The sequence below is a fragment of the Poromitra crassiceps genome, assembly GCF_964638095.1.
Source record: "Poromitra crassiceps genome assembly, contig: HAP1_SCAFFOLD_132, whole genome shotgun sequence".
In the NCBI taxonomy this organism is placed as follows: domain Eukaryota; kingdom Metazoa; phylum Chordata; class Actinopteri; order Beryciformes; family Melamphaidae; genus Poromitra; species Poromitra crassiceps.
Window position 1 is genome coordinate 276,295 of NW_028152229.1, and position 27,057 is coordinate 303,351.

The 27,057-nt window shown below is 44.7% G+C and overlaps 1 pseudogene across 1 annotated transcript in view; it reads right to left on the reverse strand.

Annotated features, from left to right (window-relative positions):
* Positions 1-5,054: 5,054 nt before the first annotated feature.
* LOC310800919 overlaps positions 5,055-27,057 on the reverse strand; it is an 85,711-nt pseudogene continuing 63,708 nt past the window's right edge. The window contains exons 15-20 of the transcript in view: positions 24,251-24,439; positions 23,970-24,082; positions 12,865-12,925; positions 12,378-12,394; positions 10,268-10,325; positions 5,055-6,470 (exon numbers count right to left, since the gene is read on the reverse strand). The product of the transcript in view is annotated as an uncharacterized misc_RNA (transcript). The remainder of the gene's footprint in view (positions 6,471-10,267; positions 10,326-12,377; positions 12,395-12,864; positions 12,926-23,969; positions 24,083-24,250; positions 24,440-27,057) is intronic.

Below are 27,057 nucleotides of genomic sequence, written 5' to 3' on the forward strand. Positions count from 1 at the left end.
TCAGTTTCTCTTTTGCCTTGTTGCCCACATCGCGGTGCCGCAGTGCACCAGCCACATAAATGTTGTGGTTGTGGTCGCTGCGGATGGTTAGTATTGCAGGAAAGGTTAGCATGTGAGGGTCCTTGCTTCTGCTGAGAAATTTATAGACAAAAATGTCATGTTCTTTAGGAAAACAGTGCCAAACCGCATCCTCAATGTCATATTTAGAGCAAGCCTTACCTTACTTACTAGGGGTGGGGGAAAAAATCGATTCACCTAAGTATCGCGATTTTTAATGTCACGATTTTTTGGATCGATATTTTATTCCAGAATCGATAATCGCAAATTAAAAAAAAAAAAAAAAAAAAAAAAAAAAAAAATTTTTTTTTTTTTTTTTTTTGGGTGCTTGCAGTCAGGCCACTCACTGAACAGCAGGCCAGGCGCCGCCTACTGGTTTACTAGTGGTTTTATTACTTTATTAGTTAGTCTGAAGTAATAATTACACTTCAGGGTTAAAGTGGGTGCATCTCATTGTAAAATTGGACCCAAATCTGGCTTCAAACGGCCCAAATTTCACGCGCGTTGGCCCATATCGGCCTGGCCTGCTTGGTATCTAATGCCCGGCCTGAATTATGATCCCAGTCCGCCCCTGTTTTTAACTATATCGCCCAGCCCTACTCATGATATATAATATACAGTCTCTAGTGTATGATTCAACTTTTCCCATGTTCTAATCTAGTGTAAAAAAGCAAACAAACTGAAAAAAGAAAAGAAAAAAATAAACAAAAATCGCAATAAATCGTAATATCGAATCGCAATAATCGTAGAATCGCAATAATCGTGAATCGCAATATATATCGAATCGGCACCAAAGTATCGTGATAGTATCGAATCGGGAGATAAGTGAATCGGCACAGCCCTATTACTTACCTAGTCTGTTTGCGCTCAGTGCTTTGGATTGACACAGTCATCGTCGCAGGGCAGTTTGTGTTCTTGCTCCTGCGTGGCACTGCATTTTCTTTGAGTACGTAAGGTCGTACCTTATGCTGGCATCTTAAGTCCACCTTAGGACAATACATGTAGGACAATACATGTGTTATTTTACAACAGCTTATAGGTCTTATAATTATAATAGACTACCTGCATTTACCCCACCAAAAATGTCAATTCACACACACACACAATTCTTTTTTACTAGAACATCAACCTAAAAAACCTAAAAAAAATAGGATTGTAGGATGTTCAATGCAAAGTGTCTTACACTGTAAAGAACTTCCCGGCCCGTTGCTGGACGCGTGCGGTTCACCCTCCAGGTGACTGTGTGAGATTTCAGCCATGCCATCAACTCATCCTTTGTTGACAAGGCCATCCGAAGAGTGGCCCTGAAGTTAACGTGGTCAACTGTCTCACTAAGGGTGTCGTAACAGCACACATGGTATGAATAGCCGTCTGGCATAGAGGCCTATCAAACACAAGAGTATAAAGTAATTTTTTTTACATACCTATAGCCTATAATATAGCTACCATTAGCCTTTTCCACTTCACACCCAATTGACCCATTTTGTGTCTAAGATGCAAGCAAAACTAAAATGGCAAAAATGAAAATGGCTAATTTGTCTATTCAAAGCAGAAGTTTACTATGGTATTTATTTTATAGGCTACTATTCAAAGCAGACGTTCAAAACAGGAAACCCAGAGATATTACTCTTGGGGTTGATGCAGGTTGATAGGATTTTCTCACAGGGCTTTCTGAGGAGAAAGATAATTATTGCCTCAAATATCAGATTAAGACGAGATGAAAAAAGTTGTGCTATAAGAACAATCTAACTGTGTTAGTTTTGCTAAGAAGTTTTGATGGAGAAAAATTACCGTAAATTCCGGACTATAAGCCGCACCGGTGTATAAGCCGCACCTGCAAAGTTGACTATTTTTTTCTTATATAAGCCGCACCGGACTATAAGCCGCGGGTGTTTTAATGTTTTTTTTTTTTTTTTTTTTTTTTTGTGTTTTAATGTTTAATTACCATATGTAAGGGTTCATGCACAGAGGGGATTGTCGGGAAAGAGATGGCTGTTTGAGGAAGCTCCCATTTATTAACATTTCAACAAAACAACATAACACAACACCACCTGTGTTGTTTTTTACAGTGCACACAGTGTCATACAGTGTCATACAGTGTGGTGAAAAGAGGGCAAGAGAGGAAATTAAAACTTATTATAGTTATATAGGATTTATAGTTAGAAAGAGTGCTAAAAAAGAGAGATTTTTTTTTTTTTTTTTTTTTTTTTTGAAAAAATCCATAGATAAGCCGCACCGTTATATAAGCCGCAGGGGCCAAAAAAGCCCAAAAAACGGGAAAAAAGGTGCGGCTTATAGTCCGGAATTTACGGTAGTTAAAACATTGTTAATTTACCCTTTTACCGAAATCATGTTGTAGCGGCACGCTGAGCTGCATGCAGGCTGAAGCCTTGTCAGTCTGCTTGTCACGCACCAGGAGCTTGTCAAGTAATCACCGTCCCATTGGCTCACGTGAGCGGCCAATCCCGGCGCTTGACTGCTGCGTAGGCAGGCACAGGGCGTGGTTATTGCCTATCTTATGTGGGGTTAGAAATCACGCGCCATTGAGCAGCTGCCTGTGATTCCTGTGTGCGTGTGTGTGAGACTCGAGAGAGAGAGAGAGAAAGAGAGAGAGAGAGCGAGAGCGAGAGAGAGAGAGAGAGAGCATAAGGGTTCATTTGGTCCGTCCAGTCTTGGACTATCTGGTAAATAAGTTCCAGGAAGTAAAAGTCAGTAAAAACTTTTTTTTATTTTTATTTTTTTGGGAAAACAAATACTGTATATGTCTGATGTGTCACTGAGGCAAAAAATAAAAGGCTCAAAAGAGAGTTCTGCTTGAAACGGTGTCCTTCACTAAAAACCTCTTTTTCTGCTATTTGTCTCCCAAGGAGTGCATTTTTAGTGAAAACAAGCTAACTTCCACTGCTTGTAACTAAACAAGGAAACATTTTTCAGTTTCAGTTTTTTACAAGGGGTAAGAAGAGAGTCTCTGCTTTATTGTGAGATATGTTGTGTAATTTTATTCCTAGCACAGAATATTCTGTGGGTCCTGGAAGATCAGGAAATATGCTCAAAATCCTGGCACTGGGAGCACACAGACCGAAATGACCCTGGCAGAGAATGAGTTAACCTGTAGTTTATGCACACCTGAGTCAAAATTACTATGGCTTTTGTCAATGTGTTTTATCTGCAGACTAGGAGCCATAGGCTTTTGGTTCTATCAAAGCCTTTATTTTTTGTATTGAGTGATACACTTTAATAAAACACTCATATTATATCAGAAGTTCTTTGTTTTGTGTTCACAATAGTGATGTCAGTTAGATTTGGTTAGGTCAGAGCTCTGGAATATTACAGTTAAATCATCCATCTTTGCTCACTACATCTGCCTTTCTTACTGTCATGTTACTGGCAAAGCTGTAACAGATTTGGCATTGGGCAGAGTTCTATTCAAGTGAATGGGCAGGCATGGGAAGTCTGTCCCATTATAAACCATTAGGGCCAGGGGTGCCCAACCTTTTTTGACCCAAGATCTACTTTTCAAGCAGCCAGCCTCCTAAGATCTACCAGTCCAGTTTCAACATCGCAAACGCACACACATCGTTTCCAGCCTGCAGTAACTAACCTCACAACACTTTCTCGTTGTCCCACAACCACTTGACATTAGGGCTGTGAATCTTCACTGGCCTCACGATTCGCGTCTCCCACCCTGCCAGACGAACTCAACGCGTTCTACGCCAGGTTCGACCCCTCTGCCAGAGCGCCTCCCCCCCCCCCCCTCTCCTCCCTCAGCCACCTCTCACCACCACCACCCCTCCTCCCCCCTCTCCCCCCCCTCTCTCCTCCCCCCCTCTCTCAGCACCCCCTCCCATTCCCACCTAACCACCAACCCCCCCCACCTCCCGCCCCCCACAGATCCAGACCGCCCTCTCACCATCACTGAGGATGAAGTGTGCCGGTCGTTCCTGCGTATCAACCCATGCAAGGCGGCCGGCCCGGACGGCATCCCCGGGCGGGTCCTCAAGGCCTGCGCCCACCAGCTGGCAGGCGTATACACAGACATTTTCAACCAGTCTCTCTCCCTCCGGCGAGTTCCCTCCTGCTACAAAGCAGCGACAATCATCCCCATTCCCAAGCAGCAGAAAGTGACCAGCCTCAATGACTGGCGCCCAATAGCCCTCACGCCAATAGCCAGCAAGTGCTTTGAAAAGCTGGTCATATCAAAGATACGCCCCACACTCCCCCCGGACCACGACCCGCAACAATTCGCATACCGCCCCAACAGGAGCACAGCGGACGCAGTAGCACACGTGCTCCACACCGCACTGTCCCACCTGGAGGGGAAGGACACATATGTAAGAATGCTGTTCGTGGACTACAGCTCAGCATTCAACACCATAGTACCCTCCAGGCTGGTACGCAAGCTCAGGGATCTGGGACTAAACACGGCAATGTGCGACTGGATCCTGGATTTCCTGACAGACCGCCGCCAGGTGGTGAGAGTGGGCAACCTCACCTCCTCCCCACTGACCATCAGCATAGGAGCGCCCCAGGGGTGAGTCTCCAGCCCCTTCTGGTACGACCTCTACACCCACGACTGCGTGGCGACTCAAACCTCAAACACCATCGTGAAGTTTGCAGACGACACAGCAGTCGTGGGGCTGATCTCGGGGGACGACGAGACGGCCTACAGAGAGGAGGTGAGGGCCCTAGAACAGTGGTGCCAGGACAACCACCTCTCTCTGAACGTCTCCAAGACCAAGGAGATCATTGTGGACTACAGGAGAGGGGGGGGCGCACACCCCCCAATCACCATCAGTGGTGGAAAGGGTGGACAGCTTCAAGTACCTGGGAGTCAACATCCACCAGGACCTGACCTGGGCCGGTCACACCGCCACTGTTGTCAAAAAGGCCCAAGAGCGAATACACGGACTCAGGCGCCTGAAGAAATTTGGGATAAGGAAAGAAATCCTCAGGGACTTCTACAGAGGCACCATTGAAAGCCTGCTGACTGGCGGCTTCACCACCTGGTACGGGAACTGTACCACCATGGACCGCAGGGCGCTACGGAGGGTGAGGCGTGCGGCCCAGCACGTAACAGGATGTGAGTTGCCAGAACTGCATGAACTGTATAACCAGCGGTGCCTCAGGAGGTCCCTGAAGATCATCAAAGACACAAACCATCCCCACAACAGCCTGTTCTCCCTGCTACCCTCAGGGAGAAGATACAGGGTTCCAAAAGCACGCACAAATCGCTTGAGGAACAGTTTCTTCCCGCAGGCCACGAGACTCCTTAACATACACAAATAGTGTAGTACAGTAGTCGTACCGTACCGTACTGCAGCTGCTACCATTACGTATGTCTAATGTTTAATTGTATGTTTAATAAGGTACATGCTATTTGCACCTGTATGTCAAATACGTCGAATTTAAAATGTTTAAGCACGTATGCACATGACATGTGCACCTATGTGCAGTGAATATGCCACTGTCTCGGACTGTCTTATCACTATACTGCCTTATTGCTTATTGTTGCTTATTGCTTATTGCTTATTGCCTTATTGCTTATTGTTTTTGCACTCATTGTTATATTTGTACTATGTCGTAAACGGAGTCTACAGCACAAGAATTTCACACGTGATACTTGTACCATGGAGTGACAATAAAAATCTTGAATCTTGAATTCGATTCGATTACAATTCAGAGGGCTACGATTCAATTCGATTACGATTATCTTAAATCGATGAATCACTTTTTTTCCCCAATACATGATTTATTTTTTCTCACTTTCTTTTTTCTCACTGTGTGCCTACTTTTAAAATAAAAGTGCATTTGGAATTGCATTGTATTATGATCCATAATTAAAATAAACAACTGCATGTACTTCCATTATCTTTTTATTTGATTATAATTTTTTGTTTTTTTCTATCATTGATTTTTGACGCGATCGACCTGGGGTCAGTCCGCAGTCGACCAGTAGACCGCGATCGACAGGTTGGGCACTCCTGCATTAGGCTATCTGTCTGTGTGTTTCCACTGGATTAAAGAAAATACATTATGTGATGTTGACTGATGTTTTATGTATTACATAAAATATGACATGTTTTCTTTAGGTGTATATACTTTAGGTGTCATCTGAATGGAAGAATTACTCAATTTGAATATGAAAAATATACAGTAAATGTTGGTATAATAAACTTTGATTAGCAGTCCTTTTCATCAAATTAGTAGCTATAATTGGGAGTGATGGTGTTACAGTTAGGCTACTGGTGGAAGTGCACGGTCACAATCTGGCCCCTTGGTAGCGAGGACTTTTTGTGTGGCCCTCTCTATCATCAAAGTTGCCCATCCCTGCCTTAGACAGCGTGGTGACTGTCCGTCCGTCCAGTGTTGATGATGTTGTTGATGAAGTTGGCTCGGATGGGTCGAGGCAGATCCTGACGGAGAAAAATATTATTGTCAACGTATTGACACTATTCCCTCACAGCAGTACAGTTTTTATCAGTGTCCATTTTTTATCAAGCGTAACTGTAAATAAACTAAAACATAAAACTTAGTATAGTACATAACTAGAAATACCACATTGTGGTTGTATGCCTCCACCAACAAGTGAGCAGTCTACATCCATGTCTGTCCAGACTCATACAAGCACAAATACCTTGAAGCCCACAGCGCAGTGCTGTGGCCATTCAGCCTTACGCTACGTTCACATAGGGCACCTACGCCTTGCCTCAACCCACGCCTACGCCTACAGACCTTGAGCTGCGCGTGAAGTGAACCTACACACGCTTTTGCGTTCACACTGCACGCCTATTACACGCTGAACCTGAGCCGAGTTACAAGCGCCTCTCCTCTCTCCCGAGTGTTTTTTTTGGTCACGTGTGGACCCGAATTATCATGAGTAGGTAAAATAAATCGGATATATTTAATGTGCTATTGATGCTGGATATGTATAACCAGGTCTCCTTCTTTGGTGACTGCTGTCATAGAGAACTGGATGCTGTTGTACTAACGCTAAGTGGATTAACTTTTCATTATCCATCTTGCTTCTTTCGGTCGCTATTCTCTCTCCTGAAGATTTGTTTACCGACGGGGAGAAAGCAGCCACCCGTCAATCACTCTCTCTCTCGCTCTCTCTGCTCAACATTGTTGTAGTAACACCATTTTATTTTGAAATTCAGTTGACTTTGCCATTTCCCACGGATATTGTCGCATTTTTCCTTCATGGTTTGACAGAAAAAGTGTGCCTTCACGCGCCTAGTCGGCTTGAAAATAGAACTCACGCCTAAACAATAAAATTGGCGCAGCTCAGGCGAGGCGTGGGTACACGCAAGGTTCACGCTGAGGCGCCCTGTGTACACAGCCTCATTGACTAAAAAGGACGCCTATTTAGAAGCGTGGGTAAAGGCAAGGCGTAGGCAAGGCTTGGGTGCCCTGTGTGAACGTAGCCTTATGGCACTTTAAGCAATGTTTGGGAGTACCTCAGCAACACAACTAATTGTTTTCAACATGGAAAATGCTCCTACCCCTACGCCAAAACCACCCACTTCTCCCCAACCACTCCCTCTACCCATCACTCGAATCCCAACTCTCTAAAGGTGCTCTTATACTCGAGCAAAGCTCCGTGGGGGTGGGGCCCCGCGAGTCTCCGTGAGTCACCGTGCAGACCTCGCGCTGGGGGTGATGCCATTATACTCAGAAAGTGATCAGCATGTATTGTACAATGGTGAGAACAGCCCGTGAAAAGTCGCAATGAAACTCTGTGCAGTACTGAGTGCGCTTTCACTCTCAAACGACCGCACATCAGCACATGAAGGACTCACCAAACTTGTTTTTACTGAAAGCCGTTTTTACTTCTCAGCCCTGATAGCCTACTACTCTGTGCTGCTTTTAATCTCTCTCAATAATGCTCTCAACACAACACATTTACTTGGTGAAATGACTAAAAACGAACAGTTGCAAATCAAAGTTTATAGCCTACCACATGGGTCAAGAAATGTGGCGAAAACACAGCTCAGTGTTCAGGGCTCAGTGGCTCGAAAGCGGACATGTTTGGAGAGAAGCCGTGCGCTGCTCGCGCTGTGAGGAAAAAAATGTCGCACCGCGCTCGCACTCGCACCTCACGGGGCCTCGCGCCTCACGGGGCCTCGCGCCTGGCCTACATGGATTGTATTACTCACGGACTCCAACTCCGAGATCTGTTCCACCACCATGGAGGGCGTCTCTCTCTCTCTCTCTCTCCCTTTCTGTCTCTCTCCCTCTGTGTGTGTGTGTCTCTCTCTCTCACACACACACACACACACACACAAACACACACCCTCCCTCTCTCTATCTCCTCCATCCCTCTCCTGCTTCCGAGGCAACCAGCACAGCAGCAGCAGCGCACATTCACAGCGCGCGCTCTCGGGATGAGCTCACATTATATTCATGTGCTGATATACGGTCGTTTCAGAGTGAAGTTCAGAGCAGTTTCTCACTCATCACAGTAACATGAGGATTATGGACTATACCCTACTTGGCTGCAGCTCTGACCATCACTGTATGCCTCAGAGGCAGCGTGGAGCGCGCACAAAATCTGCCTCACGCTGCCTCGCTCGACCATGTCTCAGCTTTAGTTGTTGTCTGTGCACTCTGCAGCTGTGGCTGAGAGACATGATGATGCTGTATTATTTTTTCGACCATGAGCATGACGCACTGATAAAAACATTGCAAGTATTTGGAACACTGAAAGCGCCGCATGTCAGCCTGAACGTGAAAGAGAGGGAAATATGATGGTGAGATCTTTCTCCACATGGAGCCTATCAAGATCTAAAGCCATGACCGTTTATTTGATGTGAAGGCAATCCATTATTTCTACAAACGTGTGAAGTTGTCTTCGGTGCGCACTTGATAAACGATGTGTTCACTGGCCACTGGCCACAGGCGTGTACTTGCTATGTGTGTGCACGTGATTCATGTGTGTGCACGTGATTCATGTGTGTGCATGTGATTCATGTGTGTGCACGTGATTCATTTGTGTGCACGTGATTCATGTGTGTGCACGTGATTCATGTGTGTGCATGTGATTCATGTGTGTGCACGTGATTCATGTGTGTGCACGTGATTCATGTGTGTGCACGTGATTCATGTGTGTGCACGTGATTCATGTGTGTGCACGTGATTCATGTGTGTGCATGTGATTCATGTGTGTGCACGTGATTCATGTGTGTGAATGTCAATGAAAATGTTTTTTCCCTTGCCAAAATGTTGTCTAACTTTGGAGTGTTATTTATTTACAGTAGCTACCTTCCTGACAAACTAGCATAACATGGTACAAATCAATTCCTTGTGTCCTAGTTTCATATACCAGAAACTTCATTCTGGCTTTAAAACTGAGCCTGCTGCAACCTCTGAAAGTAAATTATCAAAATTGTAATATTTCCCAAATATCGCGATATTTCCGAAAAAGTAATTATCTGGCGGACCATCAGGCGGAGCGACCACAGTTTGGGAACCCCACCCCCATTCCTTGACCCCCACACCCCCTCCCACACACCCCTAGCCACTCTCTCTAGCCACCCCTCAAACCCCGACCCTCTACGACCATCCTATCCCTAGCTATGACCCCTTTTCCCTAGCCCCTCCCCTTTCCCTCACCACACCCCTTGAACCCCGACTCTCCACAACCTTCCAAGCCCTATAGAGTACTGCAGGGATGACGTAGTTTTGTAGTCGGAATGTGGAAGTCCCGGACTTCCGGGTTCTTCACTGTTTCTGCCTATGGGATTTTTGAATGGGTTTTTGGCGCGATGCTTCAAATAAGGTCTGTGGACAACGCACGCTTATTCAAATGCGAACCAGTGTTCAGCGGGATAATCTTCACACATGAGGACCACTTTCATGAGTTTTGAAGCGTAAATGCGAGCCCTAGAGGTAAAAAGCTCATGCTAAGCTAATCCAGAACTACACACAGTGTCGCATAGGCTTCCACGTCACGTCACCACTCAACCTGGACTGTTGTTGATGTGTGCGCTGCTGTGCACTGATTACCCCGGGCTGAACCAGGTGAGGGAAAGAGAATTTCCGTGTTCGTCCTTTGAAGTGATGACGTTATTGACGTATAATATCCCCGTCGACTCAACAGTGTCGTCTCATTTAGCAGCTTTCCTCTTTGAGGCAGGAAGCAACAGGGCTTGGGCCTGCTGAAATGCAGTCTTTTTATGAAACACAAATAGAAAAGAAAAGAAGTCCTTACACTGTCTGTGATGTTGTAGAATTTCATAAGACACTTCAGGGTAGCTGAGACGATGGCACTGTAAAAGACATGGAGGAAGTGTGAGCGTGCGATACTTCTAGTTATAATAAATAGCAATAACACGCTATAGCTTTGTGAGCTTTAAAGACCCCCTAAAGTCAAAAACATGTTTTTCTTCTTGTTCCTTCAGTTGGATGTGTGAGCTTCACTGTGCTGAATGATGTCTGTGCAGAGTTGGACAGTAGAAGACTGTTTCCACAATCGTCTGCTGAAAGTGTTTCTCTGAGCTCACTGAAAAGGTTGTTTACAACGAGCATGAATTGGTGACCAGGGGTGTAGTGGAGGGTAAACACACAGGGGCGTAGTGGAGGGTAAACACACAGGGGCGTAGTGGAGGGTAAACACACAGGGGCGTAGTGGAGGGTAAACACACAGGGGCGTAGTGGAGGGTAAACACACAGGGGCGTAGTGGAGGGTAAACACACAGGGGCGTAGTGGAGGGTAAACACACAGGGGCGTAGTGGAGGGTAAACACACAGGGGCGTAGTGGAGGGTAAACACACAGGGGCGTAGTGGAGGGTAAACACACAGGGGCGTAGTGGAGGGTAAACACACAGGGGCGTAGTGGAGGGTAAACACACAGGGGCGTAGTGGAGGGTAAACACACAGGGGCGTAGTGGAGGGTAAACACACAGGGGCGTAGTGGAGGGTAAACACACAGGGGCATAGTGGAGGGTAAACACACAGGGGCGTAGTGGAGGGTAAATACACAGGGGCGTAGTGGAGGGTAAACACACAGGGGCGTAGTGGAGGGTAAACACACAGGGGCGTAGTGGAGGGTAAACACACAGGGGCGTAGTGGAGGGTAAACACACAGGGGCGTAGTGGAGGGTAAACACACAGGGGCGTAGTGGAGGGTAAACACACAGGGGCGTAGTGGAGGGTAAACACACAGGGGCGTAGTGGAGGGTAAACACACAGGGGCGTAGTGGAGGGTAAACACACAGGGGCGTAGTGGAGGGTAAACACACAGGGGCGTAGTGGAGGGTAAACACACAGGGGCGTAGTGGAGGGTAAACACACAGGGGCGTAGTGGAGGGTAAACACACAGGGGCGTAGTGGAGGGTAAACACATAGGGGCGTAGTGGAGGGTAAACACACAGGGGCGTAGTGGAGGGTAAACACACAGGGGCGTAGTGGAGGGTAAACACACAGGGGTGTAGTGGAGGGTAAACACAAGTAAACACAGTTTACCCACCTCTTTGAAATGAGGCAGATCGTTTACTCACCTATTTTCAGATCAACTGTATCAATCAATGAGGAGAAACAATGTGGGTAAACTACTCACCTTGGATAGTTTACCCACCTCTGTATTTACCACTACACAGCTGATCGTGACATCACGGATACTGGAGCCAATCCCTGTCCAGTATTCAGCAGTTAAAGCCCCAACACATTCTCACTGCAGATGGGTCAGGAACCCTTGTCGTCATTTTGTCGGGAGTGAGAATGTGTTGAAAGCCCGTGTTGTATGCTGTGATTGGCTAGTTAGGTTCTAGATAGGCCTAACCCTGATTGGTTGCTTTGGATTTTTAAATGAGGCAGAAGGAGGGAAAGTCATCTTACGGATTTGACAAGATAATATAACCTTTTTTTGTGGGACGGACAGACACAAATTATTATTCAAAGTAGAGTATTTTATATACATCTTGAAACATGACTTTAGAGGGTCTTTAAGCAAAGTGACAGCACTATAAGGTTATTAGCAATTGTATGATACTATAATGCACTTATGAGGACATATGAGCAGTATTTGCAGACTGCAAGTAAAGTGTAAAACAAAAGAGAGTATTTGTTGTCACTTTGGCATGGAGGTATAAAGAATTATGAATGCTCAACTTATAATACATTATGTCCACCAATTAATTACTTTATAACCCTTGTTATAAGTTTCCATGGATGATTAGAAACATTTATAAAGTTGTATAAACCCTTATACATTCATTTAATGTTATGAATGTGCTCATAATGCATTGTAGACATGACCTTCATAGAAAGTGTTTGTTACCAAAATATCTTGAAGACGGGCGATACTAATTAGATTGTTTACCTGCTTCCAGCAAGACCCTTGAGAAAACAGAGAGACAAACATTAAGTGACATATTTCATGGTTAGTCTAGAGCAGTGGTTCCCAACCTTTTTTCTCTTATGTACCCCTTGAGCTGTTTTCCCATGCCAGTAGTACCACCTCACTCATGCATGTCGATGATTCTCCTAAATTTGTTCTATTAATCTAATATTAAACTTTTAGTAGGCATCTCTAACAAATCTGATTGATTGAATGGAAATCATTTGAATGACTCCCATTTAATACAATTCTTCCCATTTCAATTGGGGAAGAATAATCAGTTTTACCAAGACGGGCCTATGAAATTACTTGGAATATTGTTTTTGATCATTTTGGAAATAAATTGTAATCCCCAATCTTTCCAAGTACCCCCTGCAAGCTGCTAAAGTACCCCTAGGGGTACACGTACCCCTGGTTGGGAAACACTGGTCTAGAGAACCTTCAGACTAATATCTGCAGAGATCCTCACCACTTGTCGAGGAACGTTGGTGTCGTACTTGAGTGTGAAGTTCTGCTTTGTCAAGGCGATGCTGCAACCAGAAACACACAGACTTGAATGAGTGAAGTAGCACTGCACACAGGGTTCCCACTGTTTCCAAGAGATCTTACAGGACATTCCCAGGACTTTTTCAGTGACAATTTAGCTCAGTGAGCTCTCTATTGGTTGATCTCAGGGTGCTTACCGCTAGACCCCGAAATAATTTGTGGATAATGAGTGTTAATTCTGTGGCGTCAGTGTCTCGCATTTAACCAGTCAGTCCGTGCATTATGTTTAGTGCAAACAGACAATTTATTAACAAATATTTGTCATTATACATTGATTATTGCTTATCATCGAATGGAATACAACTTTATGATTTATTATTATTATTGTGTGTACAAAGTCTAAATATCAGGTTTACAGTTACAGCCGGGTGGGGTGGCTGGACAGGTAGATCTTGTGCTGTTGAAAAATGTAAAAGTAGATCTGAAGTGTAACAAGGGCAAATTCGGCCCTGGACCACGTGCTGCGTGTGGCAACGGCGGGGGCAGGTATCCCTGGGTTGTGGCTAGATGGGGTACAGCCACGGATGGAGTGACGTGAAATCGTGGCAATTGTTATTATTCCATGTAATTAATTTGTGTTCCTTCTTGTATAGTGTCATGACGAAAGCAAAGATACAAGAGGGTGAGATAAAGGATACATCCCGCCAATATTCAAGTAGCCTCTAATACTGTGTGTGTGTGTATGTGTTCCTTCCTCTAGACCTAACCGTATTTTCTAAATTTCTGATCACCAATTCCATTATTATAATTTTTTAGGGCTTTATAGCATGAATGAGAGATGAATAGGGGGAGGCCAGCTATTATCATTTCTGTCAAAAAAATAAAAAGAAGAAAAATAAGTCATATTTGAGATCCGGGGCTTTTCATAAAAAATCCTGGGCTGTAGCCCTGAAAGGCCAGGCCTAACAACGCCACTGCTTGTAGGGAGATGCTGCTTTATCCTCCAAACTGCATGATAATGTCAATCTAATAAAAAGAACAAAGAAATATCCAATAGGCTCAAAGAACATGTCGGTGATGTCAGGTGTCGGACGCGATGATGCAATTGTGCCAAAATGCAACATTCACACTTCAAGTTGTACTCTTAGATTGAATGGTGAGAAGAACCTAATTGACACACATAATTAGCGAGCAGATGACAGAGATTCCAGAGAATTTTTAATGACAGAAATCGGTTCAGAAGTAAGTAGAGAATCCTTGGTGACAGGCAGGTTGCCTATAGCTGCGTCTGTGTGCATTTGGCACAGGGGCGAGAGGAGGGGATGAGATGGAGGCACGCCTAGGCGCTGCTGACTGGGAAGTGAATACAGTGCGTCCACGAAAGTGGAAAGCGTCCTTTCCGTTCCATATGACTGACACTGAATTAATCATCTTTAGTGACAACCAAATTAATTGATGTGTGATGTGATCTCTTTCTCTCTCAATCCCTCCCTCTCGCGGGCGCGCAGAAAAGACTTCAAAGGGATTGCAGCGACAACCAAATTGACGTGATAAAAACATTGGCTGTAACGCGAGGGGACATAACGCGAGGAGACACTGACACAGAGTTCATGTCTGTAAACTGTTCTGTAAAATGTAGTTCACCACTTACGGTTTTAGCACGGGCCGAAGCAAAATAATAACGAAATAGCGAGTTTGTAAAACGGGCCGAGGGTATTTGCATTGGGAGGAGGAGGTGTGTGTGTGAGTCAGTGTGGAGGTGTGTGTGTGTGTGTGTGTGTTCATCGAAATGAAGGCACCGTCCCAAGCGGGCGTGGTCAGGTGTATTGAAACACACCACCCCTTCGGGAAACGAGAGTGAAAAGTCATCCAGCGTCCCAGAAAGTGGAAAGCGTCCTTTCCGTTCCATATGACTGACTGACACTGAATGAATAGTCTCTAGACCAGCGTGCTCCGCACGTGCTAAAAACTGATCTAGCTGATATGAGCGACAGGGATCGCACCATACATTAATATCCTCTCTGTGGAAGTCTGGGGGAGGTTTTACCCATTTTCAACCCGCTTTCTATCATTACAATGTCAGTAATGATGCAGATGGACAGCCTTTACCTTGTCTTCATATTTTCCTGCACAGAGAGCTCCGCAGTTTATTCCAGCACTTCCGTGTCCAGAATGATTCAAAACGCATCATTCTGTACAGGAAGTGAACAGGCGAGGGCGGCTTCGAAGACGGTTACTTTTTATTTTCTCTGTACATCCGCAGGAAACGCATGGAGATCCTTAACGAGCGTTAAAGGAGAATTTCGTTTTTTTACACCACGGTCCTCATTTCCAGGTTAAAATATGTTTTACTCACCGAAATAGTTTGGCTTCATTCGGATGCCCACGGAAGATTTTGAGCTCCGAGTAGTCTCCTCAAACAGGCTATAACGAGAGCCTGCGGCCAGCGTGGGGCATGATGGACGGGAGTGCACGCGCTCTCTAAATGACACTTTTTCTGTCATTATGGTTGTAAATATAATTATTTAGCTAATAGCTAGAAGCTAAGCTAACAACAACACAGCAGTCAGCGTTGATCTGCCCCGGATGGGGTTACAGTGCGTATCTTCCCCCTTCTGTGGTTTCTCTGAAGAAGGTTTCACAGAGGGGGAAGATGGGCACTGTAACCCCATCCGGGGCAGATCAACGCTGACTGCGGTGTTGTTGTTAGCAATTAATGTGGCAATTAATAATATCCGCACGTCGGACGAGAGCAGTTGGATGAAAATCAACCATCATATATCATCATACCATATGAGGAGCTTTTTGTCACACGTTTATAAGCCTGGAAGAGTTTAGCCGCAAACGCTGCTGAGCTGATCCTTCTTTCAAAATGTGAGTATAGGCTACATCTGTTCAACAGGCTGTGCACTACTGTTTGATATTCTTCAAGCCACTATACAGTACAGCATCGCCACAGCCAAGAACGCACAACGCTTATGTTTATGTATGTTACGATTGCCAAAACCGATTGATAACGCAAAACAGTTGAGCCATTTTCGGTGGAGTTCATCGCATATACACACAGCTGAAACCCCCATGCTGAAACATATCAGGGGTGTCATAAGTGTATGAGACAGACACCCACACATCATCTGTAACAGTGGTGTTGTCTACGTGATACGCATGTATACGCAGTATACACACTGCGAAATGACTCAGATTTGCGTATGCGCACTGGGAAATGCGCTATGATACGTATCGTTTTCAATTTCAAAATCAGAGTTAGTATACCCTCTGAAAAAAGGTAGACTACACCACTGATCTGTAATATGTTGGTAAAGCTGAAAGGGCACATCTCAGTTTTAAAAGTCAAGGAGGACAAAATACTCACATTTCACTTGATTTATTGACTCACATCACAAAAACAAAACGCTTACGTGTTTCGGCAAAGAGCCTTCTTCAGAGCGTTTTACCTTGTGGGAGAAGCGCTAGTAATCCTTGCAGCAGACAGTCGAGCAGGATGATTGATAAATGGTAAATGGTAAATGGCCTGCATTTATATAGCGCTTTTATCCAAAGCACTTTACAATCAGTAGATAGTCTACATTCACCCATTCATACACCGATGGCGGCAGGATGCCACGCAGGGTGCCTACACACCATCGGGAGCAAGGAGGGTTAAGTGTCTTGCCCAAGGACACAACGACAGCAGCTGGGAGGGAGCGGGGATCGAACCGCCAACCCTTGCGTCATTGGCCGACCCGCTCTACCTCCTGAGCTAAAGCCGCCCCAATGCACACCATAAAATCTCAGCGAGGTGCCGGTGACGGACAAGAATCTATAAAAAAAAGAATAGAAACCGCACACTCTGGCTCCGATGCAATGGATTTAATAGACGGACAACGTTTCGGCCTGGTGGCCTTTGTCAAGTCATGCGGTAACATGACTTGGTTTTGCTAGTCTAAACTCTTACCGTGCTTATAAACATCCGAGTGGCACGCACACCAATCGATGTAAACAATGGATCTGGAAGTTAAATGTCCGTTGCTTTGCTGAACCTTGAACTACCAAGACTGAAATGGCAAATTAAATGGATAAAGTTGGGCTATTTCTCCGTTTGGGTCGGGTTGCCAGATACAGCGATGGTTCCAGCACAAAGACTGCTCAAAAATGGAAAAATTGAGACAATCTGGCAACACGGAGTCTGATGCGTGCTATCTAAAAGCACATGGTTTTTGTTTACATGGTGATGAATGTAAATATTGAGGTAGGATTTTTTTATTTTACTGGGACTTTGATGGATGAAATGCATGTACAATGGAAACCTTATATAATACTGCTATAACAGCTGATACAAGGGTGACATAATCAGGGCTGCTAAGTTTCAGCCAAAGTTAGGAGTGAGATTGGAAGGGACGTGATTTTGTGGGGGGGGGGGGCTAGCTTTAGAGGGATATCTCAATTTAAATTAACATTAGGATTACTGTTGTGATGTAATTATTCAGTCTGCACCCCGATGCCAGCTGCTCTCCCTGTCGGCCTCCTCGTGCTCTCTCTCTCTCTCTGTCTCTGTCTCTACTCTGAATAGTGAACATGCAAGAAATATGATCAATTGTTAGAAAGAATAGAATACACAGAGTCCAAGTCTACATTAGGATTAGACTGTCGGATGTCATTACTCAGTCTTATTCTGTCATTATTCAGGCAGCTCCTCTCCACCCAATTATTTTGAGTGGAGAGCAGATTTTGGTTTACACAGCAGCCTGTGTAACGTTACTCCTGCCTGGACTGGCTATAACGCATTTTATTCTATAAAAATAATGTATTTTGTATGATCAAAATGAGGTGGTTACCTACCGTTTGACCTGCCGTTTCAGTTGAAAGAGCATCACGGCATTTCAGCTGACAGAAAAATCTTTTCAAACTTTTCAACTTGTGTTCTTCCTGGGATAGTGGCGCCATGATCCGCCCTACTCTGCCTCTAATTGGTTGGTACTCGTGGTTGCCTTTCGTTGGGTTGGTTAGATTTAGGCAGGGGGACTGATGATTGGTTAAAGCTAGGGTAAGAATATCTGGGTCAGCCAATCAGAGGCAGAATAGGGCGGGCTCACCCTGTGACAGACTCGAACTATGGCAAGCCGCAAGTTATGGGAATATTATAATAGAAGTGAGAGAGAAAAACATTTATGAGCGTGTGAAATAGCAAGTGTGGCGTGAAGAGGTTAAATTGCGTGACTCTCACTCTCAATGAGTGAGACTTGGCAGCTCTGTATAATACTGCTACAGCCTACCAGCTGCTATTAAAAAAATAATACAAAAATGGCATAACGACCCCCCCGCCCCCACACACACACACACACGCACACACACACACACACACACGCACACGCACACGCACACACACAACTTGAATCATTACGATGTCTAGGGTAAAAATCGACGATGGCATCGTAATGATTCAAGTTGGTAGACATCGTCCAACCCTACCGTACACGGCTCTTATACTAGACATCATGATGTTACGATGGTGGGAGCTGAGACCATCGGCTGTGCCCGACATCGACCATGGACGTCCATCGCCCCAACCCTAAGTGTGAGGTGAAAAACACGAGTGGAGGAGAGAGTTGGGTGCTGGCCTGGAAAAGCAGGGGGAGGGAACTCTGCTTGCTACCCAGGCACTTATGTATGTACTTAACCTAACTAACTTAACTAACTATCCGGTGTGCACAACATTGTCAGACTAAACTCCGGCTGACACCCCAAAAACTTACAATCCGCTACAGAAAAATGTATATTGTTTGTTTATTAACTGGCCCCTGGCCTTCTATCATTTCACGAAAGTGGCCCCCAGGCAAAGCAAGTTGAGTATCCCTGCTCTACATCATGACTGACCAATGTGGGGCCCATGGGCCACGTTTGGCCCACACTGTTTGTTTTGGCCCACCATGGATTTCATTAAAATGTTTGTATTTTTTACCATGTCATCCTAGCTTGTTGGGAAGGGGCTAAATAACACTACAAAGCAGGGATTCTGCTAGGCATTTTTCCAGATGGCCAATGCAGCTGGTAACCTTCCAGAATTCCGGCCATATCGAATATTTGCCGGCCACTATTAAAAAAAGTTTTCCTAAATAAATGTTTTGAATCCATTTATTTCTCTATAGTCTATTTTTTTAGCTTCTATAGTCGATCATGTTTATTCCAGTGTTGTCATTAAGAGGCCGATTTTGCAGCAAGAATATTTAATTGGTCGGCATTCAACAGGCACGTCGTTCTCAGTAAGGACGCTTTCGTTATTGAAACAGACAACATGCAGCACGCTCCTACTGTAGCCTATCTATCTGCATTTGCAGTCACTCATGTACCCATATCTGCTGGACATTGCCTTGATGAAAAAACAACGTAGCTAAAAGTAATAAGTGCGACAGTGTCAGTGCAGACAGCGCACAACTTGAATCTCCAGCAATAGGCTACGCACCTTAATCTCTCCCACTCCACACCTGGCAACTGCGTCAGCTCTCCTGCAGTCACTCTCGGCTCCCATGTGGCTTTATTTGTGGTAAGCAATAAGCATTTTGATTCATCTCATCCAGTGGCGTGCCTGACCAAGCTGGTGCCCTAGGCAAGATTTTTGCTGGTGCCCCCCCCCCCCAAAGAAAATATAATAAAAATTATATCGCAGCTAATTCCACCACAAATACTTAAACAGTCACACAAACGGATGTCATGTCACTGCTAAAACTACACAAACTGACGTCATGTCACTGCTAAAACTACACAAACTGACGTCATGTCACTGCTAAAACTACACAAACTGACGTCATGTCACTGCTAAAACTACACAAACTGACGTCATGTCACTGCTAAAACTACACAAACTGACGTCATGTCACTGCTAAAACTACACAAACTGACGTCATGTCACTGCTAAAACTGCTGCCTGCAGTGCAGGCTCAGAATCGCCCTTCCCCCACTCTGGGAAAAAGCTCCGAGCAGGTAGAAGGGGGCGCGGCCGCGCAGGGGGTGCACTTTGAGAGCAAAATTAAGAGGCTAGATCTATAAAGAACTACAGACATCATGTTAGATTAATATCCTCTTTAACTGTGCTGTTGCTTTAAAATGATACAAAAAATAAATGTCTCCCCATATAATATAATTTATATTCTGCATACAGGTCACATGGCAGAATACTGCTCAATTAAATAGAATGGCCCATCTACACAAACATCACTTACAGGGTAGTTACTTACCCATTCACTTCAATAGAACTGTCCCCAAAGTCTAGCCCCAAACTAGCCCCAATGCAAAATCTGAATGTTGTGAGTTATCTTTCTTCCTTCTATAGCACACAGAGAGGAAGCAAACTGTTGCATTTCTGATCAAAACTGTCACATTAAAACATCAATGACAGATGAATTGATCTGGGGGCCGGGGCTATTTTTCCTTTTTTTTTGGGGGGGGGGGATACTGAGGCCATGACCTCGGTGTCCTCAATGGTAGCTACGGGCCTGGCTGCAGCCCATGCAGGCAGCCAGAAAGCCAGAATTTGAAAAATTATTTCACTATTATTTAAAGACTTAAGACCTTGTTGTGCTTATTTTTTGTCTACTATTGCAAAATAATAGTAGGCCTATTATCATGAAAAAGTATTTGTAAAAAAAAAAAAAAAAAAAAAAAAAAACATTTTTTTTTTTTTTTTACCCTCTCTGGCGCCCCTAACGGCTCAAGCGCCCTTAGCATTTGCCTAGTTCGCCTAATGGACGGCACGCCACTGATCTCATCATTCGAGCGTCGGGCAACAAGCGCGAGCCATTGATTGATTGATTATTCGCCTCACGTATAGGTAAAAAGGTTTTTACCTCCGCTAAATTGACAGCCTACGTCGGGTCTCTTTCACTTTTGACGGCGGCAGGCACGCTTCTGTTTCTTCTTGAGGAAGATGGAAGAATAGTAGGTGCTTGACGCTTTCCTGCCGTCTTGCTGGCCTCGGCTGAAGTAGGCCTACTTGTCGTTGCATGATCTAGATTATAAAATGGACTGGCCTAGCAAGGGATGTATGTAATGTGTGTTTTGACATTTGGGTTTCCTCCTGCATCAAGTCACAGCGGGTCCAGCGCTGGCCGGCAGGACTGATGCTGCGTGTGCAGCTTTTGAGCGGCGCACTACAGTAAAGAAAGCGTCTTCTCCAAACACCAAACACTCAACATAACAGCGGGGTCGGAAGAAATATTATGTAAGTCTTTATTTAAGTCGTAGCTTATTGGCAACATCACTTAGGCTATAGGTCACACAATATTAGGCTATTTTATAAAAGGAATTTATTTATCTGGCATATTTTCAACCGGTCACTTGAGCCGGTTACCTTTTAATTTGCCGGCCCACGGCAACAAATACCGGCTAAAAGCTGGCAATTGCCGGCTAACGGAATCCCTGCTACAAAGATAGGCGAAATTTTGGCCAGGGAAAAACTGGCAAGGACATTTTCAAAGGGGCCCCTTGACCTCTCACCTTAAGATATCTGCATGAGAATGGGTTCTATAGTAGAGTTAGGGCAGGCATGTCCAAAGTCCGGCCCGGGGGCCAAATGCGGCCTGCGGACTGATTTTAACCGGCCGTCGGCTTGTATATCTCAAAATATACTATATATGGCCCTCCACGCAGTAGGGGTGTCAAAATTAATCGTTTAATTGCTGCATCGCGATGCAGACGTGTGAATTGAATCGAAGACAGATGAATCGTTGAATCGTTTATGTTTACATTTCTGTCGACATTCAGATTTTAAAGCACTTTCTAAGTCAAAAAGGGACTTGATATTGATCTGACTGCTTGTATTAATTGATAAAAAGTAGCCATGTGCAGTAATAATATAGAAAATTGAGGATTTGAGCAGCTTGGCCGCCTGTTATTTTCACATGATCTAATCTGGCCCCTATTCAAAAAAGTTTGGACACCCCTGGGTTAGGGCTATGCACCTTGAGTTGCATGCACTCGGTGAGAAAGCCGTCTCTCTTTAAATATGTTTGCTTTTTTTTTTTACAATCAACTCTAAATCTAGCTAACATTACTGTGAAATAGATAAGAGTAGTGTTTTTATTATTTTGAAAATGTATTTTAGAATGTAAACTGTCTATAAAAACATTTAAATCAATAAAAATCTATAAAAGCGGCAATCTGGGCAATGTTTGTTCTCTCTGTTTCAATTTTTGTGCCACTGATGATGTCATCAGTGATGTCATAAGGGGGCACACACACACACATAAGGAGGTATTGTGACATCGATGACGATGTCATCAGTGATGTCATAAGACTGATGACATTAGGGCTGGGCGATATGACGATATATTTCGTCTGGACGATAGAAAATGTATTTCGTCTCATATGATGCTCTATCATTTATATCGTGTTGCAAATCACACTCACGGCAATATTTTCCGTCATTTGGATGACGCTGTGCTTGCTTCATTCGGTTTTCTTTTTTACTCACGTCCACAGTCCACACACGCACCAGACTCTGTGTCAACAAGCCCCATTGCGTCCCTTTATAAGTGGGTGAGTAGGCTAAAGAGCAGGGAGATGTTACCTCCACTCCGTCCGCCTAGTCTACCCAGGCATTTGCGCTGTGTTAAGTGCGCGTTTGATCCATATATGAGTGTGTCCTCCTGACGTTAAACCTGGCAAAACATCTCCTTCCATCCTCATCATCCCAAGAAAATCCCTTGAGGGCCGACAACAAAACGTCTATCGTTAGCTTTAGCTTTCCCTGGGTGAGTTGTGTTGGTTGGATAACCGTGAAATCCCGGAGTGGAGTACTTTTGTTGAGTGAACTGAACTGGTAACATGGAAATCCCGAAATGGAGCATTTTTGTTCCTTTATAAACGAACTGAGAACTGGACTAACTATTCACCTTATGTAGCCACGCCCATTTGACCTGGTTGTGTGGCCGTATCAAAACTTCCAGCTAAAATAATAATAAAATAAAATAAAAAATGGCTGCGCTGCTCCAATATCATCTAACTCTGAATAAACTAATAATTTAGCCAATTGTATGTAACATACCAAATAAAAGCAAACGGCAATGTCTAAGAATGCAACGCCATGTAACTGGCTCGTTAAGTCTCGCATTCCAGGGAATTACGTTAACGTCTGCGGGTCTTTATTGACCTTAGTGGCTCGCGCTGCCTCTGAGGAGAGAAAACTATCTGAAGCTTTCTTTGTTGGAGTCCAGGTATGTTTTACAAGAAAGTGCTCGTCATTGTCGACGATAACGTTATCTGACCTGGCTAACAGTGGATACTCGCTTGCTTGCTGTGTACCGGCTCAAAGTAGTAGGCTACGTAATTTATTTTACCCCTTCACTGTCCGCTCCAAAAACAACTCTTATTTTGCGCCGTGACCGCTGGAAGTGTTAAAAGGACCCGGAAGAATTTGGTCCACTGTAAGGTCTGAACATAAGGTGAATAGGCTAAATAACTTTTATTTTACCCATTTTGCTCTAATGTAATCTTTGAAAATCGAACTGGTGGTGTGGTTCAGTTTGTGTTTCATTCTACTGCCCCGCAACTAATTATTATTATTTGTGTTGTAAAGAATAGCCATGCTTATCTGTATTCTGAATGCATGTATCCTTTGTGAGGTTTGACAACATTTTAACTGGTTTAACTGCTACATAAATAAATGGCCGTGTGGTTATTTTATATAAACTATAAATTGAATTTACAGAAAATATGATATATCGTGATATATATCGGTATCGGGATATGAAATTACCTATATCGGGATATGAGATTTGGGTCATATCGCCCAGCCCTAGATGACGTCATCAGTGATGTCATAATGGGGCGCACCCCCCCCCCACTGATGATGTCATCAGTGATGTCATAAGGGGGGGCACACAGACACACTGAGGCATTGTGACATCACTGATGATGTCCGGTAGGTTACTTGTACATGCAACGGACATACATTTTATAAGCCTTTTGTGATTTATATCTCACCTGTACAAATCATTTCTTTATCTTCTTTCTATGATCCCTGAGGTCTGGCATATTAAGGAGCCAAAGTCAAACAGAGTGTGTGTGTGTGTGTGTGAGATGCAGCCTTCCGACCTGTTCCCATGACGCTGTGCTCTCTGTTGTCACGGTGATAGGTGTTGCTGTTCTGGTTCTCCTTCCTCCTCTCTGACAGAAAGTCCCGCCCCTCGGAAGATGACCGCTTCCTCCTACAACAACCAATCACAGTAGGAAGCATTTGGTTTCCTCTAGTGCAAGACAATTGAACCAGTGACATCCTGTGCCTCCTGTTCTGTGGGAATTGAACCGGCAACCGGCCAACATGTGGAGGGGAGTTTGACCTTCTGCTGTGGGATTGAACTGTCAACCGAACCTACCACGGTGTCTCCTGCTCGCCACCCGGCTCCTCGGGTCGCCGGTCAAAGTGGTAGTAATTGATGTGTGAGTGCAGCAGGCTCCACTTCCTGAAGGACTTGGTACAGTCCAGTGCCGGGCATTTAAACGGGTTGTGGTCCAACTCAATAGACAGAGACTGGGTGGAGGCTGATTCTTGATCACTCTGTACACTAGAGAGAGAGAGAGATTTAGTTGTATACTTCCTTCTGAACTGCACCAGGTATGAATAAGTAATAAGTACAGTGTGTGTGTGTGTGTCTAAGTAAGTAATTCTTTATTTCTATATCACTTTTCACAGCACGAGGTCACAAAGTGCTTTACAGAGAAACAGAGTCGAAGTTACAATGAAACAGTGAGGTAAAAAGCATAAGAAGCAACGATGAACAAGAAACACACATGATAAAAGACACAGGGAACATAAACAATAATAACCGGTTATCCGAAGGCTTGCCGGAACAGAAAGGTCTTTAGCTGTCTCTTAAAAATATCCACAGAGGCAGAGGCTCTTAGGTCCAGGGGGAGAGCGTTCCAAAGCTTTGGAGCTACGTTTTAAAAGCGCGGTCACCTTTTGTTTTGAGCCTGGTCTGGGGTACGACCAGGAGCCCCTGGTCGGAGGACCTCAGTGACAATGTACGAGGGAGCTTCCCCATGCAAGGCCCTAAAAGTGGTCACCAGAACCTTGAAATGAAACCTGAAGGCCACAGGGAGCCAGTGCAGTGAGAACAGGATGGGAGTGATGTGACAGGATTTACGTGAGCGGGTTAACAGCCTGGCAGCAGCGTTCTGTATCAGTTCAGTTGTAGACGGTCCAGAGATGATTTATTGAGGCAGGTGAAAAGCGAGTTACAATAGTCCAGTCGGGATGAAATAAAAGCATGAACAGCCAATTCCAGTTCTGAGTGGGAGACAATGGATCTGAGTTTGGCAGTGTTTCTGAGGTGGAAAAAGCAGGTGCGGGTGAGGGATTTTACATGACTGTCCAGGAGCATGGTCTGATCAAAAATGACACCGAGGTTTCTTAGGCTGGAGCGAATGTTCATCTTGTCTGCATTTAGTTGTAGAAAGTTATTTGCCATCCAGTTTTTAATGGCAGACAGGCACTCATGAAGGATGTTAATTTTTTCTATTTCTTCTGGTTTAAAAGACAGATACAGCTGGATATCGTCTGCATAACAGTGATAAGAGATGCCCTTAAAACTGTTGATGAGGAGGCCTAGAGGCAGCATATACAGAGCCCATAAAATGGGGGCTAAAACAGAACCCTGGGGCAGGCCACATGGTAGAGGGGCAGGGTCAGATGTAAAAGGGCCGACGGCCACAGAGAAGCTTCTCTCAGAGAGATAGGATGAGAACCATTTCAGTGCACTCCCAGAGTCACCCACCCAATCACTGAGTGGGTCCAACATGATGCAGTGGTCTACAGTGTCAAAGGCTGCACTTAAGTCTAATAGTACCAGGACTGAACATTCATCAGCATCTGAAGCCATCATGATGTCGTTTGAGACTCGGAGCAGGGCTGTCTCTGCAGAGTGCTTCTGACCAAAACCAGATTGGAATTTGTCCAAAATGTCATTATTTGTCACGAAAGAGGTCAGTTGATTAGTGACAACTTTCTCAAGCACTTTAGAAATAAAAGGCAGTTTAGAAATGGGCCTGTAGTTTTTGGGGAGGGACGGATCCAGATTGGGTTTTTTGAGGAGGGGTTTGACAACAGCCTGCTTAAAGGAGGATGGAACACAGCCAGACTGCAGTGAGGTGTTGATGATGGAAACCATGCTAGGGCCAACAGAGCCGGAGACTTCCTTGAGCAGGGAAGTTGGTAAGGGATCTGAAGGGCTGGAGGAGGATTTCATCCAGCTGACTAACTTGGTGAGGTTTTGCAGGGTGACACAGGTGAAGTTGCTAAAAGAGACCAGGTGGGAAGGGGGGTGGGGGAGGTTGAGGTGGTGATACTGGCCCTCACATCAGAGACTTTGTTCACAATTGTATTTTCCAGTCCTGATTGGAAAAAACCGGGGGTGAGGGGAGAGGTGAGCTAACAATATTATGAATAGTTTGAAAGAGTACCCTAGGGTTACGCCTACTAGCTGTGACTAGGGTTGCAAAATAAGAAGCCCTTGCATTCTTTACCGAGTCATTAAGATCAGTTAACAGCTCCTTCAAATAAAAGCGATGGACCTGGAGGTTTGTGGATTTCCACAGCCGCTCAGTTTTGCGGCATTTGCGCCTGAGGCTGCGGATCTCATCTGTTATCCAGGGCGAGGAGTTTACAGATGGGATGCTACGCGTTACTATGGGGGCAATGTCATCTAGGCGTGATTTCTAACCCCACATAGGATAAGCAATAACCACGCCCTGTGGCGCCGGGATTGGCCAGGAGCAACACTGGAGGGCACGCAGCCCAGCGATTTCATGAACCAACTGAATAGCTCTGGAGAACGGACAGCGATTTCGAGAGCATAATAATTGTAATCTACACAATGTACACTATCTACAAAAACATGCAATAAACGGTGTTGTGTTCACGTTCATAGCTCATATAATATAATGTATCACCTTAGGTTAAGATTTCCCTTAGGGTCCAAGTTCAGGTGTCCATAAAATCGAATCGGCTGCACAAAACACCCTTAAGAAGTAATCTCTCCCATTTTTTATTCGCAATAAAGTAAGTTGGAAGACAGATGAGTGACAAACACATCGGAGGTTAATTCCCCCTCGAGTCTTACCAAAGGATGTTTTAAAAAAGGAAGAAAACAAAAATGAGTTATCACAGTTTGTGTCGTGTCTT